This window comes from Sceloporus occidentalis, unplaced genomic scaffold, assembly GCF_023333645.1.
Source record: "Sceloporus occidentalis isolate IW3139 unplaced genomic scaffold, rSceOcc1.0.p SCAF_3, whole genome shotgun sequence".
Lineage (NCBI taxonomy): Eukaryota > Metazoa > Chordata > Lepidosauria > Squamata > Phrynosomatidae > Sceloporus > Sceloporus occidentalis.
The window spans coordinates 90026013-90040323 of NW_028316983.1; positions in this window are offsets into that span (position 1 = coordinate 90026013).

Sequence of the window (14311 nt, forward strand, 5' to 3'; positions counted from 1 at the left end):
AGATAATATCATGCTCAGACAGAAGTAGGAATATACAGTGTCATTAAATACGTGATATTTGAAGGTTGTTATTAACAAGGTCCCCCTGACATTTTCAACATTTCATTGGACGGACACTTTCTTGGTTTAACTATAAACTGTAATGAATAAAATATTTTAAGTGTATCTTTTTTTTAATCAGTCAACACAAAATAATACACCAGCTGTTTTTGACATGGCAAAGTTTCAGCTATTTACTGGCCTCTAGCAGAAGCATGCTTTAAACCCAATCACATTTTAATTCACCGATGCCAGTGGAACTTATTTGGCTATAAGGGTGCTTCAGACTGCAGCCTCTTGTATTTTAATACTTGTTTTCCTCTACAGCATGACAAGTGCTGGAGGATGACAATTCAACCTACAATATTTCTAAAATGTGTAAATATCCTAGGGTTACCTTAAAAGTGAGTGACTTGAGACTATGCTGTCTACACTTTACTAAAAATCACTTTTTGCGGGCCTAAAATTATTATTTATCAGGTGGTATAAGACATTAATAAATAAGGTTATATGTGGACACCATTTCTCCAGGCTTCTGTGTTTAGAGGGTGTTGTTTTTTTAAAAAAATTACTACATATTTGATCAATGGCATATAATAAATAATTGCTATGTTGATTTAATCATTTTAGTAGTAAGTATTTTATACAAGGTTTACCTCAATGATCTGTGTTCTGCATAGATTACAGGGATTCAAGTTTGGGGATGAAAAAACTTTGGGTTGAAAAAACATTTGAAGCTAATATTAGAGCCTGGAATTTACTCTGGACCCCAGAGCATAATTTTACCGCTGTTCAGTTAAGGATGGGTTCTGTATGCTATTATATTAATTTATTTTTCTTAAAAACAATAGGATATTTTTGTAGGAAAAATGACTCATATGGACATTCACCAATGATGTCAGGGATTTACAAGTTCTAGTTTAATATACTAAATTTGCAGAAATATATATATAGCGCACATGCCCCAACCACAGGTTTTCCATCCGCAGATTTGAGCATCCATAGACAGCAAGCCCCATTGACTTCAATGGCTGCACGAGCATGTGGTCCTGGAAGAGCAGCTGCATGCACAGGCATGTGTGCTGCCACTGAATACCATGGGACTTGAGATAGCACGGTTTTTGCCATCCATGGGGGGTCTGGAATGGAACCCCTGCAGATAAGAAGGGCCTACTGTACAATATTACATTATATATCTGGTAATAATAAGAGAATCTGAGATATGCTTTCTTCCACGGAGCGTAAATCCTTCTAAACATCCCTGTAAACACTGAATGCACCAGTTATTCATCTTTGCATTCCATTTTATTAGTATGGTATTTATGATTACTCTATCAGCTCTTGGTCCTGTGCTAACATCACTGGAATGTATGAGAATCCCTAAATGTAAAGGTAAAGGTAAAGATAGTCCCTTGACATGAAAATCTAGTTGTAACCAACTGTAGGGGGCAGTGCTCATATCCATTATTAAGCTGAAGAGCCAGAATTGTCCAGAGATGACTCTGGTGGTTATGTGACCAGCATGACTGCATCGAACCCTGTTACCTTCCTGCTGAAGTGGTACCTATCTATCTACTTGCATTTGCATGCTTTTGAACTGCTAGGGTGGCAGAAGCTGGGACTAGTGACAGGAGCTCACCCCATCATGCAGCACTCGGGCCTCCAATTGCCAACTTTCTGATCTTCCGATCATCAGAACTGGCATCTTAACCACTAAGCCACCACATCCCTTTTATTAGAATCCCTACTTTACCCATAAACATTTAATTGACAATGTAGAAAAAGTCCATCTTAGTTATATGGCATGGTACTTAAAAGATACCAAAGAAGAATCAGTCTGTGTTAATTGATTCTCTATGATGTAATAATTAAAAGGTGGTAGGCAATAATCTGTGCTAAATGATTTTGGCCCGTTACAAATGGGCAGGAAAGTACGTGCGGAGCGCCTACTAGGGTTAGAAAGGGGCAGTGCTTCCACACACCCCTAACCCTAGTGCGCGCTCTGCACACACAAAATGGCAGCGGTCATTCCACACGGCCACCGCCATGAGGACGTCACGACCACGCCGCCTCTATATGGGGCGGCGCGGACGTGACGTCCTCACTCCGCACCAGGGCGCTTAGTGCACCCTTAGCGCAGAGCAGGAAGGAGCTCCGTTTCGGAGCTCCTTCCTGGTTTGGTCCGCTGGGCGCAGCCTTCACACGGCTGCGCCCAGTGGACCAAAGGAGAAAGGGGCCAAGCGGCCCCTTTCTCCTCCTCCCTGCTGCTGCGGGGTGTCCTTGGGGCTTGAAGCCCCAAGGACACCCCTTTCCAGGCTGCAGGGAAGGGGCCTTTTGCTGCTTCCCTGCAGCCTGAAAAGCGGCGGATCAGGGCCTCAGCGGCTGCCACTCTGGACGCTGAGGCCCCGATACAGAAGGGAAAGGGGCGGGTGCAGCCCGCCTCAAACGGGCGGTCTGTAACCCGCCTTTGTAAGTGCCTTCAAACAGGTGTAATGAGTTGTGGCTCTAACACATAACTACACAAACAGTTGTGGCTCTAACACATAACTACACAGAACAATAAAGACAAACCATGGGTATGCACTAAAGATCACTTTGTACAGAGGAGTTAAAGCCAGCCCTTAAATTATTTCATCACCTCAGAAATGGGAGTTGCAGGATAGTTGCAATTGGGCAGAAAATGCTGCTGCTCAATGCCAGGTTGGTAAATGGTAAAACACCACTGATCGAGGACTTGATCCTCGATGAGCATGTTGACCTGGCTTGTATTACAGAGGCCTGGCTGAATGAAGCTGGGGGGGGGGGAGGGAGTAATCTCTCCTAGTTTTGCCCACCTGGGTTCTCCATTCAGCAGGAGGCAAAGCCTGGGGGATGAGGAGGTAGAGTTGCAGTGGTCTATTGGGATTCCATCAGGTGCCCTGTCCCACAGTCTACAGGGTATGAGTGTGTTTACTTAAAGGTGGGTGGCCGGGACAGAATAGGGATTCTGTTGGTGTACCGCCCACCCCAAACAGTCTCCCTTCCTGAGCTGATGGAGTTGGTCTCTGCAGTTGAAGTCCCCTCAGCTTGTTGTGCTGGGGGACTTCAATATCCATGCAGAGACTACACTGTCAGGAGCAGCTCAGGACTTCATTCTGCCATGACAACCATGAAGCTGTCCCAAGTAATATCTGGTGCCACCCATGTAGTATGACACACTATGGACCTGGTTTTCTGTTTGGGGGAGGAGGATAGTGATCTGGGAGTGGAGGAACTCTCTGTAGTTCCATTGTCATGGATTGATCACTACCTGATCGGGTTTAGACTCACTGGGACTCAGAGCCTCTGCAGGGGTGGAGGGCCGGTGAAGACAGTCCACCCCACGAGGCTTATGGATCCGGATGGATTCCTGATGGCTCTTGGGGAATTTCTTGCTGCCTTTGCAGGTGATCCTGTCGAAGCCCTGGCTGATCTCTGGAATAGGGAAATGGCCAGGGCATTAAGTGTCCTCTCACATGAAGTGGAGCCAGACGTGCCTCCTGGTTTACCAAGGAGCTTATGGTGATGAAACAAGTGGGATGGAGAATAGAACTACAGTGGTGAAAGACTCAGAGTGAATCCGAGTGAACATGGGCTAGAGCTCACTGGAAAGCCTATGCTATGGCAGTGGTGGCATCAAAGAAACTATATTTCTCTGCCACCATTGCATATGTACAGTGTCATCTAGTGGAACTGTTTTGAGTTTTCAGGGCCTTTTTACATTCTGGCCTCCAAGAAGGAAACAATGACCATTCAACAGCTTGCTGGGAAGAATTCACAAGACACTTTTCAGACAAAATTGCTCTGATTTCCTCTGATTTGGATGCTGTAGTTGAGACAGGTCCAATGGATGTAATCTTAGTATCTACTTGTCCCATATCATTGGATATGGGCAGAATGCAAGGCACTGGTTTTGACCTTTAAAGTCCTAAATGGCTTGGGTCCAGACTATCTGTAGGACCGCATCTCGCTATACAAACCAGCCCGCAGAAGAGCTTTCTCTCGGTCCCACCACCTTTGCAAGTGTGGTTGGTGAGGACTCAAAAGAGAGCCTTCTCCGTGGCTGCTTCCCAGATTGTGGAATTCCCTGCCATGCAAGGTCAGGTTGGCCTCCCTCCCTACTCTCCTTCCGCTGGCAGCTGAAGACATTTTTATTTAGGCAGGCATTTGGCGGCTAGATTTTATTTCAGTGCTGTTTATTTTTAATTTTTATATTCAATGTTTTAATCTTGTATTTTTTTAATATATTGTAACCCGCCTTGAATCCCACTGCGGGAGAAAGGTGGGATATAAATCTTGGAAATAAATAAATAAGTTTTGATTTGTGCAACCTGAGGGCTGAGAGCCATTACACTGAGGATCAAACCAGACATGATTGAAACTGCTGGTGAGGATTTCCTCTGGACAGGGATAGTGGAACTGGATCTGGGTGGTGTCGTTGTAGCTTGTTTTCAGTTATAAAGCTTATCTGGCTCAGGACTGCAATACTTCAAAAACCACTCAATGCTTAAGGTTGGTATTGGAGGTCTTTCTATGTGCCCCTTCTGAGAGAAGCTTGGAGGGTGGAAGTTTGGGAATGTAGTTTCTCTATGGTTGCCCCATGTTTATTAAATACTCCTCTCTGGATGCATCTACACTGCACAATTAATGCTGCTTGAAAGCACTTTAACTATCATAATTCAGTGGTATGGAATTCTGGAATTTGTAGTACTGTGAGCTATTTAGCTTTCCCCTGTCAGAGAGCTCTGGTATCACAATAACAATCTCAGGATTCCCTATGATGAAGCCATGCAAGTTTAAGTGTTGTCAACCAACATTATTCCTGCATTGTGGCAGCAGTCTCCAAGGTCTTTACCAGGAACCAGCATTATGAATATCTGAAACTGTGTATGTTTCGATTGTCTACATTTATCTGTTTGTAAGTCACCCCTTTGCAAGAGGGAATGATACATAAAACTAAACATAATAGTCCTTATTTTTTATTACAGTAATATCAGTTTGGAGTGTATCTACCTTTTTCAGTTCAGGTTCATAACTGCTTTTCTGTGCATGTATGTGTGAGCAATACGTTGATTGTAAGTACACATGTTACTAACTGCAAATACAGAAGTACAGAATAATAATTATTTGACACTCGTTTGTGTAATACATTAATGTGTACTATGAAGTCTTGTGTATCTAGATCTGTGAGGAAAGAAGTGAAACCGCAACACCTAGAAGAGGAATCATTGTTGTTTTACTGCCAGGGTGGGCAGGAAGGAATACAAAAGGGACATGGGACAAAGAACACAGAGCTTGTGGTTTAAGAATTAATTGTAATGTTTATTTAGAAACTATATTTGGATACTTTGTATTTTTGCTCAGCTTTCTAGAGAGGGAGCTGTCTAAAAGGAAAGTCTAACTGCTATCTCTTCATAGGTAAGGCAAAGCTAGGAAGCAAAGGGTCATGGTGTTGAAAGCTTTACACAGGCTGAGGATTTATTCCTGCCTTCTGGCTGAAATCTCAAACCTCCTGGAAGAAGTAAACTAGAAGGTTCACTAAGCAGAGAAGTGGATCGTTGTCCAGGGAAGATTCAGTGACTTGAAAATTTCTACAGAGCCAACACTTGAGCAAACTACCCGCAGAGAAGCAGCAATAGGGACAGGACTGCTGAAGTGGCACTGTCTTTTTCTTACAGAAGATCAAGCCTAGAATTATGATCCTCCAGCAGTTGTCTTCACCCAGGCTTGTCCTCCCAAGCACATACCAGATGGTCTGGCCTGCTGTTTGGAAGGTACAAGCACCTGTACTGCTGAGCTGCCACCTGGGTTACTGCAGCTGCTCACCTTCAAAAGAACACATAGCTATTGATTGGTGAGTGTGTGCTGATGTGCTTGGTCTTTATGGTTCTAATATTGTTCTCTCAGAGTTACAATACTGAAGTATCGTATGAACAAATTTAGGTTAAAAAATTGACTCCCAAGAATGAAGTTGTCAGGCCCAGGCTGGCTGAGGACTCAGGGGAGGACTCTGAGGCTGAGCTGGGGCCTCAGACTGGTCCCTAGTTCTGCCCTGAGAGCTCCAGCAGAGGCTGTGACTTTAGAAGACAATCAGGAGTCAACCCCCCCCCCCCCCCCCGGCAGCAGAGCCTTCTAATACTGTGGACCTGGAGGAGGACAAGCATATACCTACCTTTAGACAGAAATGATCTGAAAGGGAAAGCCTCCAGCACTCGAGTAAGATTTATGAAAAAAAAACGCCAGCTTATCAAGACCACCTGCATTAATAAGGGTGGAAAATAAAAGGCTTGGAAGGACACCACGGCTTTCGTCAGAAGCTATCTGAGGTCTGTGAAGAAAGTATCTTGCATCCTGACATGGTATTGATTTCTTGGCTTGAACTTTTGGACTTTGGACTGACTTGACCAAACTACTTTTCTGGAACCCTTGACCTGGACTGTCTGACTTTGCTCTTGGCTTGGACTCTTTGGCTTATACTCAGACTGATTCTTGACTTCATTTGCCTTTTCCTGTAAGTCTGCCTTTCAAGACTTATCTGGTTCCACGAATTCTGGGTTGAATCTTTTTGCTTTGGACTTGTTATCAGCTGTTGGCTGCTTTCCTGGACAGGAGTCAACTTAACTATGGCCCTGTCCACATGGGCCGAAAAGCACATACTGAGTACATGCTAGGGTTGCCTGGGAGCATCCTTTTCAGACGATCCCTAACCCTAGTACATACTCAATACGTCAAAATGGCGGTGCCCTGTGTACACAGGCACCGCCATTTTAACGCGACAGGCGCAGTGTCTGCACGTCCCATCGTGCTTGTGACGTCACGAGTGCACCATTTGCGCACTTGGGTGTTGCAAGTTTTTTTTGCAGGTTCTTTTTTGCAGCTTTTTGCAGGTTCTTTTTCTGCCACCAGGAAGCCTCGCCATTTGGCAGCTGAGGCTTCCCGCTAGCGGAAATGGAGGTGGTGGCAGACCGCCCTTTTTGGGCGGTCTGTATCCCACCTATGGGTCAATATAGGTAGTGTACTTTAACTCTTAAAAAATACTGTATACACTTGACTATAAGTCAGTTTCATGTACAAGGCAAGGGTTGGTTTTGGGGCCAAAGTTACAGATTTTGATTTGACCCATAGATAAGTCGAGGGTAAAATTTAGGGGCATGAAACAAAGAATCCAAAGGATGAAGCAAAGGAAAATAATGCAAAAGAACTTACAAAATTCTGGCAAGCATAACTGTCTGTGCTCATAATAAAGGCTGGATGGACGAGAGAATAGGAACCGGTGTGTGTGTGTGTGTGTGTGTGTGTGTGTGTGTGTGTGCTGCTTCCAGGTCAGATTATGTACTTGTCTTTACCAGGGGACAGTTCCTTTCTTATTTAGAAGTTATAGTACTTACACTGACCCATGTATAAGCTGACATAGGGTTTTTTGGTCATTTTTTAACTAAAATTTCTAGACGGATACATGAGTATATACAGTAAATGAGCCATTCTGGGTGAAAGGCAAGAGTATAATCTGTCTTGGAAGCACTAACACTCCCCCCCCCCCCCCTTCTCTCATCCATCCAGTCTTTAGTATGAGCACAAGCTTTTTTGGTATTGTTTTCCCTTGCTTTGTTCTTTACATCCTTTGTTACATGCCCCTAAGTTTTACCCTTGACTTATCAAAAAGTCATGTCAAAATCCATAATTCTGACCCCTAAACCTGCCCTTGATTTATACATGAGGTCGAGTTATAATTGAGTATATATGGTAAATATATTTCTGACAGTATCCACTGCTCCAGTGGATGAGTAGGGTGGCAAGTCAAACAAATGGTTCCCAGGTTTTCTGGGCACAATTTCAGACAAGTGAATCACAATCTATGATTTCTGCTCACTGGTGGGCCAAGGATTGCAGATACAAGAAATCTTAAAAATCTCTGCACACATAGAGATATTCTAAAATATTTGTTGTGTAAGTGTACTTATGTTTCTGTTCTCTCTCACTCTCTCTCTCTCTCACACACACACATATACTCTTCTCCCATTAGTATGACACCATAACAGTTCTTTTCATTTGTTGTTCATCTGTGCATTTAATTGTGTTTTAAGATGTAAACATGTTTTGTGTTTTAATTATATCATTAGTCATTCTTACTGTTTAAAGATTCAATAGATTTTAAAAGAAAAAACCATGTAATATTTCTGAGACAATGCTATAATTGTTTCTAAAATGATAATTTTTTAAAACATCACTGATTGAGAAGATCTTCTGTGATTATAGGGTTGGTTAGAATTATTGTAGTAAAATATTTCACACCTTGTAACACCATGGGTTTGTAGCAGATAATGGACATATTTTATGGGGTTTGGCTGCTTGTTTAAATGTGTGTTTAAATTGCTCTTTAAAACAAATATAACTACAATTATTAGAATGTGTGTGTGTGTGTGTGTGTGTGTGTGTGTGTGTGTGTGTGTATATTCTGTCCAGGATAAACAACACAGACAAGACAACTGGCATAAAATGCTGAAAGCTCAAAAGGTGTTCGGTTTTCTGGATTGGTTTTTATTTTGTTTTTTGGTTTCATATGCAAAAACAGTATTTGTGAAGTCGAAGGCTTTCATAGCCAGCATCCATAGTTTTTTATGGGTTTTTCGGGCTATGTGGCCATGTTCTAGAAAAGTTTATTCCTGATGTTTCACCAGTATCTGTGGCTGGCATCTAGAAGATGCCAGACACAGATGCTGGCGAAACGTCAGGAATAAACTTTTCTAGAACATGGCCACATAGCCTGAAAACCCCACAATAAACTATAAAAGCAGTATTATTTGTGTGAAATAACATGCACCAATGCATAGGTTAAGCTTTCTTACCATTATAACAATCTCTCACTTATTTTTTTTGTCATGTTGCTCAGACAACCTTATCTCAACAGTGATAGAAGCAGCATGAGAGTATATTAGATCTGGAAAAATATTTCACTTATTTAATAGTAATAGCAACTTCATTTATATACCACTTCATACCACACTAAGCAGTCTCTAAGCAGTTTGCAATGTGTAAGCTAATTACTACCAACAAGCTGGGTACTCATTTTAGTGACCTCGGAAGGATGCCAGGCAGAGTCCACCCTGAGCCCCTGTCTGGTACCCCAACTTTGTGGTTTGTGATTGAGTGGCTGCAGTACTGACATTCAACCACTGCACCACCAGTAATAATTTAAATATTTTAAATTATTTAAAATAATTTAGCATAAAACAGCTTCACACATGATATTTCTTCCTCATGGTAATAAACTCTGAAGAGCGTTTATTGTATGTATATATGTATATAATATATCTATATATCTATGTATATAATAATACATGAAATATAAAAATGTGGTGTTATGAGTAAATTGGATGGGACACCACTACAACCATGCTCTGAAGGAGATAATTCATTTATTGTTGTTGTTGTGTGCCTTCAAGTCGTTTCTGACTTATGGAGACCCTAAGATCAACTTATCATGGATTTTTTTTTTTTTTTTTTTGGCAAGTTTTTTTTTCAGAGTGGGTTTGCCTTTGCCTTTGCCTTTGCCTTCCTTTGGGACTGAGAATATGTGATCTGCTCAAGGTCATCTAGTGGGTTTCCATAGATGAGCTGGAATTTGAACCCTGGTCTCCAGAGTCATAGTCCAACGCTCAAACCACTATACCATGCTGGCTCTGAAATGATTCATTTGCTTGTAGGAAAAGTCAGGGAAATGCATGGTTGTTATTGTATGTGTGTTTGTGTGTGTGTGTGTGTGTGTGTGTGTGTGTGTGTGGTTTGCCTTGTGAAATATTTGTATCCAGCCAAAATGTCATGAAGGAAGTAAGTGGTTCTTAGAATCTTTATTCTGTGTTCTGAAAATGTGTGTGGCTTGGGGGCATGTAATCAGCCTCAATGTTGCTTATCCTGAAGACAATACGATCTTATACATAGGATTAACTACCAGGTGAATTTTGCATCTTTAGCCCACTTACATTGTTATATCTTTTAATAGCTTTTGCTATAGCATTCAAGTGCTCTTCTCATGGACTAATTTTTCTGTTAAAAGTACCAGCAAACAGTTCACACTGAAGGCAATAAATCTGCATGGCCCACAACACCCTGGCAGACGTTACAGAAATGGTTATAAAAACCATTTAAAATTGCTAGCATCAGCAGTTTGAAAAAGCAGCACAGAGGCAAGTTATCTTCTGTCTGACACTTCTAAAACACTGAACTCCAGCTTCTTTCACCCTTTAAACCAACTTGCTTTGCATTAAGGCACCAACCAAATTCAACTATACGATAGGTGACCCCATGACAGGTTTGCTTTAGGGTCAGATGAAATCGGAAATGACTTGAAGGCAAACAACAACAGCAACCACAAAATGGCTCTTCTCCCGCAGTTCCTGAAAAGAGGCTAGTGAAAGGACTTTTGCAGTAAATGATAAACAACCATAAAATGACAGCAAAAAAATGGAGCATACATATGTTCACAGACAGACATGTGGTCAAGCAACATCAGAGTGTGCTTAAGATGGCTAAAGGTATTAATGAGGAAGGACATGCAAGCAAGAAGAAGCTGGAGCAGTTCACTTTTGTCTGAGTCTACTGGAAAGGGCAAAATTCTGGCCCCTCCACTGACTTCACTGACTGCAAATAGTTTGTACCAGTTGAAATAAACTGAGATAGAAAGCAGAAAGTGGAAGGAGGAAAAAACAACTCGGACATTTTCAAAGTACCAGAAAAAGTGGGAGGGCAGAGAATTAGGTGGGACTCCCGCTGCCAAACCATGATAGTTGGAGGGTATTCTCCTAGGTTGAGTCTAAATATGTAGTGATGATAATAGCGGTGAAATGGTGGTGGTGATGGTGGGAAAAGGTATATTTCTTGAAGAAAAATCAGATTTTCATCTATTATGAAAATCGCATTTCCTTCTACTACGTGGACAACTGTAGCTTTTCAGATTCCATCAGCTCTAGCCAGCATAGGTAAAGGTAAGGAATTATAAGCATTTCAGTTCAAAAATATTTGGAGGACCACCAACTATTTCACCTTTCTCCAAAATTGGATCCAAGGCAACTCAAAAAAGATACTTAAAAACAGTACAACTTTAAAAACAGTACTCAAATATCACATCAATACATGAAATTAAAAACATAAAATCCTTCAAAACATGTAAATGTAAACACCCCAATAAGAGGCCTAAATAAATAAACATCTGGACAGCCACAGTTGTTCACCCCTGCATTAAGTCTATGATAGCATTTTATGGCTTGCAAAATACTCTTTCCTTCAGAAATTATGCTCTGCCCATGATAAATCATACTTAATGAGGCCTAGAAATATATATCACAATCCAAGAGTATTGAAAGAACTGGCAAATGTAATATCGGAGCCATTGGCAATAATCTTTGAGAAGTCCTGGAGAACAGGAGAAGTCCCAGCAGACTGGAGGAGGGCAAACGTTGTCCCCATCTTCAAAAAGGGGAAAAAAGAGGATCCCAACAATTATTGTCCACTTAGTCTGACATCTATACCAGGAAAGATTCTGGAGCAGATCATTAAACAGAAAGTCTGTTAACATCTAGAAAGCAATGCCATAATGACAAAAAGTCAACATGGGTTTCAGAGAAAGAAGTCTTGCCAAACAAACATGATCTCTCTCTCTCTCTCTCTCTTTTTTTTTTTTTTTTTTGATAAAATTACCAGCTTGGTAGATGAAGGGAATGCTGTGGATATAGTATATCTTGATTTCAGTAAGGCCTTTGACAAGGTTTTCTATGACATTCTTGCAGACAAGCTTATAAAATGTGGGTTAGAGAAGGTAACTGTTACATGGATTTGTAATTGGTTGACTGGCCAAAGCCAAAGGGTGCACAACAATGGCTCCTTTTTATCCTGGAAAGAAGTGACCAGTGGGGTCCCACGGGGGTCTGTCCTGGGCCCAGTGCTATTCAACATCTTTATCAATGACTTGGATGACAGAATTGGGGGCATACTCATCAAATTTGCAGATGACACCAAATTAGGAGGAATAGCTAATACTCCAGAGGACAGGATCAAAATTCAAAATGACCTAAATAGACTAGAAAGATGGGCCAAAGCTAACAAAATGAAATTCAACATGGAAAAATGTAAGGTACTGCATTTAAGGGGGGAGGGGGATGGAATGCACAGATATAGGATGGGGGACACCTGGCTGAACAAGACTACATGTGAAAGGGATCTGGGAGTCCAAGTAGGCCACAAGTTGAACATCAGTCAACAGGGCAATGCAGCAGCTAAAAAGGCCAATGCAATTTTAGGCTGCATTGATAAAAGTATAGTGTCTAGATCAAAAGAAGTAATAGTGCCATTCTATTCTGCTCTGGTCAGGCCCCACCTGGAATATTGTGTCCAGTTCTGGGCACCACAATTTAAAAAGGACATTGAGAAACTGGAGCGTGTCCAAAGGAGGGTGACTAAAATGGTGAAGGGTCTGGAAACCATGTCCTTTGAGGAACGACTTAGGTAGCTGCGGATGTTTAGCCTGGAGAAGAGAAGGTTAAGAGATGATATGATAGCGCTATTTAAATATTTGAAGGGATGTCTTGTTGAAGAGGGAACATGCTTGTTTTCTGCTGCTCCAGAGAACAGGACCCAGAACAATGGATGCAAGCTACAGGAAAAGAGATTCCACCTCAACATTACAAGGAACTTCCTGACAGTAAGGGCTTTTCGACCGTGGAACAAACTCCCTTGGAGTGCAGTGGAGTCTCCCTTCTTGGAGATCTTTAAGCAGAGGCTGGATGGCTATCTGTCGGGAATGCTTTGATTGAGAGTTTCTGCATGGCAGGGGTTGGACTGGAAGACCCTTGTGGTCTCTTCCAAATCTACGATTCTATGATTCTAATAAATATTAAATAATTGTAAAAAAAAAAAAAAGACCGTTCCCCTATGACAGATACCTAAGCATTAAAAATAAAAAACACAGTATTAGGATCCCATATGATCCAGACAACAGAAAGACCAATTCAGAGGAAGTGGGCTGCGATTTTGCAGAAAGCTCCAGTGTGAGACTTGGAGGAAACAGCACACCAAAGTCAGCTCAGTTGCAGGACTGTCCCAGCACAAACACCAACAACCCCTTTCATCCTGTCCCAAGCCCAGCTTCTATCCCTGTTCCTTTTCCTTTTGTCCCCAGGAGATCCAAAACAAATGGCAACAGGCATGGCAGGAAATTTATAATTTCCAGAAGCTGATTTTAGCTACCCAAAGCCTTTACTAGCAAAGATCTACACAGAAGGGCAGAGGTAATTTGAATGGAAAAGACCTGTCCATGAGCAATGAACTAGGAAAAGATTTGGAATCGGGAGAGCTGGCAGTTTTATACAAGACCTCTATTGTCCCTGGGACCTTGACTGGGTCAGTTGCTTCCAAGGTTTGGCTACTACATCATTTGAAGGATTTTTTAAAATATGCATCAAATAATAATAATTTTAAATAAAATGGTCTTAAAAGGCTATTTGAAAAGAGGAAAAAAGCCAATATAAGTGAAAAAATGACCCCACCTTTAGCAAGCTCATCTATTGCATAAGTAAAGGATGAGTGAAGTATAATAGTTCAAGGGTTACTGGCAATTATAACAATTGTGGGAACAGCTTGGTCCTTGGACTACAGAATCCTTCAATATTGGCTGTACTGGTTCAAGCTGATGGGATCTGCAACATCTCCAGGGTTAGAGGCTTCCCAGCCGTAAATCTATAGAATGATATCTCTGCCATATCACTGAATAGCACAACTATTCATCATGCATGACATTTTTTTAGCGCTTGTTTTACTTTGTAATTAAGTTGGTGTTTATTTTTAACAGGTTGTGTCCTTTCCTACTGTACCAGTAAGACAAGGGAGTGGTTTTGAAAAACTGTTAAACTTTAGGGCCAAGATTCTACAGCAAAGACACCTCATGTAACTTTACTCTCTTGGAGTCACACAAGGGTTGGGGTATGCCATCTTGTTACAGAATTATTATTATTATTATTATTATTATTATTATTATATTTATATCTCACCTTCCTTCCAGTACAAGGACTCAAGGTGGCTTTGTATTGTAACACTGTACACAATGTGCATTGCACAGTGTGTGACCATGCGATCTGTGCACAATGCACAATGTGGAATGCACAATGTTCAGTGTTCAACAATGTGTGGTGCCTCTACATGCATTATTCCAGTTTTGCAAACTCCAACAGAATACAGTTATGCTGTGTTGCCCAAAATGGTTTGC